The sequence below is a fragment of the Gekko japonicus genome, unplaced genomic scaffold, assembly GCF_001447785.1.
Source record: "Gekko japonicus isolate JY-2015 unplaced genomic scaffold, Gekko_japonicus_V1.1 scaffold649, whole genome shotgun sequence".
Taxonomy (NCBI): domain Eukaryota; kingdom Metazoa; phylum Chordata; class Lepidosauria; order Squamata; family Gekkonidae; genus Gekko; species Gekko japonicus.
Window position 1 is genome coordinate 539,360 of NW_015167555.1, and position 5,419 is coordinate 544,778.

Here is a 5,419-nt window from a genome sequence, read left to right on the forward strand (position 1 = left end):
GATTATCTGTTCAGTGGGAAAGGAAAAACCATTTGCTTCCTGATGTGTGTTGATGTTGTCACAGAATTTAACTCTCAGTGTAACAGTACCCTCATAATTTATGGCAAATGAAGAATGTGCCTCATAATTCTCATCTGTAGATAAGCAATTTTTCATATATGTATAGAATACATGATATTTAATCATTCTTTTGGCATACCCTGTGCTTTTATAACAGAATGCTGACATTTCAAATTACGGCAAGCTGTTATCACTCAGTGTTCAATACTGTACTGCAGGAATTCATTCTCATAGAACAGCAAATTATCAGTATATCTTATTCTCAACATGCCTAAATCTGTGAAACTTAAGTCAGGAGACTGGGGTCATGACACACAAGACAGATCTTTCCACAAACCTGAGGAAAGCTGCAGGTTTGCTAAAAAAATCTAAAAGAAATGGGGGAGTTAATCCCCCCCAAAATATTAGAAGCAACTCCTTTAGTTTTAAGGAATTCATCTCCTCAAGGGACATTGCTAGGCAACCACAACAGTATTGCCAGTCTCCAAGCCTTGGTTTTTGTCACTAACAGGGTGCCACCAAACATTCATGACATCCAGGCCTGGCAGCTTGCTGGTGTTCAACAGCAGCCACCCCATGAAAATCCATGGCACAGTGGTTATATCGTTTTCAGACTAGGATCTGGAAGACCTAGGGTCAAATCCCCACTATGCAATGGTGCCCATTGTGTGGCCTTAGGCCAGCCACACACTCTGAGCCTAACCTACTACACAGGATTCTTGTGAGGATAAAACAGAGGAGGAGAGAATGATGAAAGCTGCTTTGGTCCCCATTGTGGATAAAGGCAGGGTATAAATGCAGTGAATAAATATAGCTGAAAATAGGGAGCGGATAAAAGGTTGTTTGGCTGGTGGGTGGGAAGGAGAAAAGGAAATGGAAAGGTGAAGATATGGGAGGCTGCCTGGAAGTGGAAAAGAAGAAACAGTGTGAGGAGGGGGATAAAGGAGAAAATCAGGTGTCCCCCACAAGTTCTTGTGGGTTCCCCACTGCACAACTGGACCTGGCCCAGTGGCTGGCACCATACAACTGATCCCAGCCCAGTAGGCAGCACTGCTTAACTGGGCTTGGCCCAGTCCAGATGATGGAACTATGCAAAATTTTCCTAGGGAGAGGCTGCCACAGGGATGTAAGGAAGAGAAACTGAAGACAGAAGAGCAGTTAAAGGTAGACTGGCTGGTAGGTGGGAAGGAAAGAAGGAAGCATGAAAAGTAGAGAGGCTATAGGGGCCTTTGGGGAATGGGAAGAAGAAATAGTAGAGGAAGGAAAACTGAGATGACCCACACACATGCTTGAGGATTCCTCACATGTAAGTATATCATATGCTCAGGGGCCATTTCGTAGAAAAAGAGGTGCAGGAGCTCATTAGTATAATTCATTAGCATAACTTATTTGCACATGCCACACCCCCTGAGTAGGTAGTGGGGTAGTTGGAGTAGAGATATCAGCACTAGTAATGAGACACTGGTAATTTGCCACAAAAAGTGTGGAGCTCACAGCATTACTGGTGGTTAAAGATGCTTGCCCTACACAGCAATCTTAAATCTATACCAAAAAATACAGAAGTCATTAGAATCAATACATTCAAGAGTGACTGACCTTGGGCACTTGCTTCTGTGCCAATTTAGAAGAATTGTGCATTCTAGATACACTAAATTACAGGGTCCCATTGTGAACGATCCAATTAACAAAGGCAGCAGAAAAGTCTGAGGGTGTGGCGTCAAACACCACATCCACAAACAACATCAAACTTTGGGAGGGCAGAAAAAACACGTTCCTGTTTCCACTGCACAAATAAGTTTCCTGCAGTTACTTCAGTGAATTTGAAATACACATCTGCTTCTACTGCATTAAGATTTCACAGTATATAAGCTTATAAATAACACAGATCTCTTCAGCAGGACGAAAAACCAATAATTTCACTTATATAACACAGCATGATATTTTGGGACAGGGTGCCCAACCCAATCCAGTGGAATATTCTCTGTGCAAGGTGGAAGCTCGCAAGGGGCTGTTGCATCCTCCCCCCTCCCCCCAGGTGACCCTACAAGGCACACGTGACTGCTTGGATGCAAGGTCAAGCTTCGCACTGAGGAGGGACAAAGCCACAGGAGAGCACCCACTTGCCACCCACTGGCAGCCAGCACCAGGACAGGCTGCAAGCAACCCTGCCATCGACCTGCGCGTCTCTGTGATGCTCACCTGCTGGTCGCACTCTGGGCAGGACTTGGTGGCCATCTTCACTTTCTTGGCCCGGCCTGCAGACATGCTTCCTCAGCTGCAGCCACTGCAGGTGTCAGTGGGGCTCAGTGAAGTGAAGTACACGAGCCGCCTCCCCTCCCACCTGGATGGAACATGGCCCTTGCACTCTCCAGGGCCGTGCCGCCGACAGCCAATGGAAACCCACCCTGCATGGTGCTTGTGACCTCTGGCAAGGCCAGGCAGGCTGTTGATGGATTGAGCTGCAGTTGCTTGGTGGGTGAGGGGGGAGCCAGGCTTGTCGGGCCTGGGCGATGCATGGGGAGTGGCCGGCAGGCGGGCTATCCAATAGAGGCAGCAGCTGAGCCAGGGAGGGATGCCATGCCGGCTTTGTTCGATGCCCAGCGGCTGTACCTCAGGACTTCCCCACAACGCACATGCCTCTCCTCTCCAGTGTGCCTGGGATGGCTGGCGGCAGCGGCACAGGCTTTGCGTGGTGCTAATTGGTGGCCACAGGGGCAGGGGCTGGGGACAGAGCAGCTCTCTCTCCCCCCTCACCTCAGACCCCCCCCCTGCCCGCCTTCCCCATCAGGCCCCGGTGTGCCGGCCTGCAGCTGGCAAGAGCAGGGCTGAGGCTGAGCCACCTCCCATGATGCCAGGTGGGCTGGCAGGTGACAGGCAGCAATGGTGGGTGATCTTGTGGCTCCAGCATGTGCTCCGTCAAGCTGCTTGCGAAAGGGGACTGGCACAGACTCCTGGAACACCGTTCCAGCTCATTCCGGCTAGAAATGAGCCCTGCTTATATGGTGCCATCTGTGGAAACTTAAATCTGGAGACTGGCACCATGAACAAACAAGACATACCTTTCTACAAACCTGACAAAAGCCCCTTGTAGGTCCCCTTCTTGTTATACTTAATTGCATAAAATGTTAGAAACACTGTATCCATAGGACAAAATAAAGTAAAATTTGTGCATAATTGGATCAATGAGATTATACAATTTACAATTCCAAGAAAGCTGAATGTTTGTTTTTGTGAAATATGATTATTTTAGAATGCAAGGACCAAAGTGACAGTGAAAGGGGGGAAGGACAGCATCCTGTGAATCACTATGAAGTGCCATTATTCAAACTGACCCAAGCTAGGAAATAGTGGAGCAATTCAGCTTCTCTTGTGTGAATACCTTTGAAACCAATAGGAGCTGCACAACAGTACAATCTCATATAAAAGTAGTTACTGGTGTATTGTGCCCAACAGCTGACATAAGTATGTGAGCTGACAACTGGCTTTTCTGCTAGCAGCAAATTGCAAAAAATATAAAGATGCTGATGAGATTGGTAAATTCCAGCAAAAATATTTTTTTTGAATTCCAAGTAGTTTGCATGTGTCCAGCTGTCAACTATTTTGCCCCTTCAAGCATGCCTGAATCAACTACAATAAATGATTCACAGAGGTAGTTTATAGGCAACAGTATTTTTTGTCTAAAAACAGAAAGAATAAAATACCCTCCAAAAGGCAAAAAGCAAAAACAATTCTTTTTATTCTTATTCTATAGTGGTAGGCCTATCAAACTGGATACACAGATCCCTTAAAGCTTTCAGATGACAGTAAAAATAACTTGTTTTTTCCAGTCTCTACAGGGATTTTGATGAAAGACATTGCATTGAATGTACTCCGAAGTAGTAAAGGAATAGACCTACAGGAGTGTATGTCCCAGTTTTCAGTATATAACCTGGAGAGACAAAGCACCTGGCAATCAAATTCAAACACATTTCCTTTTCTTGACCATTTAAGGAAACCATGTTATAAAATATGCAGAAGCTGGAATTTTCATAAATAAATTCCAGGCACAGGTGTCATCTGCTAATAAAGTGGCTGGCCCCATGCCAGTCACAAAAGCTGGAAAACCAGACCCCAACTGACCATGGAGAGGTCTCTACATCTTTGGGGGACTCCCCAGTAGCCTTGCTACCAGTTGTTTGTTTCAAAAATGATTCCATATTTATTTATTTATTCATTTATTTCAGTTTTTAAAAACATGGAAAAGGGAAACACTGTGAGTGTAAAAAAACATACTTTAATATAGTAGTTCTCATACTTTAGTGACTTGGGGATTCTCACTTTGATTTAAACATTTTTGTGGTTTCCTAAGTCTTCATGTAGTCAGTCACAGTGTGGATGATGTGTGGCTGGTGTGTTTCAAAGTGCCTGTCAGGATGACACTTTGACTTATGGAAAAACTGGGTTCTTTGATGTCATGGAGGGGCTATGACTGAATAGCAGAATATCTGCTTTATTTATTTGATTGATTGATTTCTGACTGCCCTTCTCTGCTAGTGCAGGTCTCAGGGTGGGTAACAACATATACAGTAATCATAAATTAATTAAGACAGTTTAACATATACAACTTTAAGCTACTAATCATAGCAGCAGATAACACACAAAATTACAGTACATAACAAAACACACAAAATTACAGTACATAACATTTTCATGCAGAAGTCCCTCTGGAGAATCTTTGTGGATCCCCTTGGGTCTCCGACCCCCAATTTAATACTTTATGAGACTGGTATATTCTAATGAAATGCTGGTGATGGTCTCACAAACTGTGAAGTTTTCTGAAAAGTATGCAGACGGAGAGTTATTTCAGCTAAGCATACCTTTATTTAGTTCAGGACAAAGACAAGTGACCGGCTCGCAGGCCGGTTTATATATGTTCAGAAAACCCGCCACCAAGCATACCTAAACACACCCCCTACTCCCGATAGGCTATTTACAGTAACCGGGCGACCATTGGTCTCCCGGCTGGGAAGCTAGCCCTTTTGATTGGGCCGGCTAGGATCCTCCGGATCCTTTGTCTTTCGACTGAAGCTAACATAGGAATTGTGCCTGGCCAGCCCGGGCAAGTCCAGGCATGTCAGGCTGAATACATTACACCCCTCCCCCCTTGGTTCGCAATGCACCCACAGACGAAGTCCTTCAGGTGTGCTGGAGGCTTCCTGGGGCGAGTCGAGCGGCGAGGTTCCGGGGTGGCGATTGGTTCGGTCTCGGGGGCCCTTGGAGTCGAGTGGACCGGGCCCGGCGAGGGGTCTGCTGTGGAAGGAAGAGCTGGTTCCTCGTGGCGAGGGGCCTCGGGTTCCAGCCGGAATGGTGGCTGTGGGTC

The 5,419-nt window shown here is 46.0% G+C and overlaps 1 protein-coding gene across 8 annotated transcripts in view; it reads left to right on the top strand.

Annotated features, from left to right (window-relative positions):
* The window catches only part of PPFIA2 (protein tyrosine phosphatase, receptor type, f polypeptide (PTPRF), interacting protein (liprin), alpha 2), a 414,803-nt gene that overhangs the window by 130,603 nt on the left and 278,781 nt on the right, over nucleotides 1–5,419 (top strand). The gene's annotated exons all lie outside the window — the stretch shown is intronic.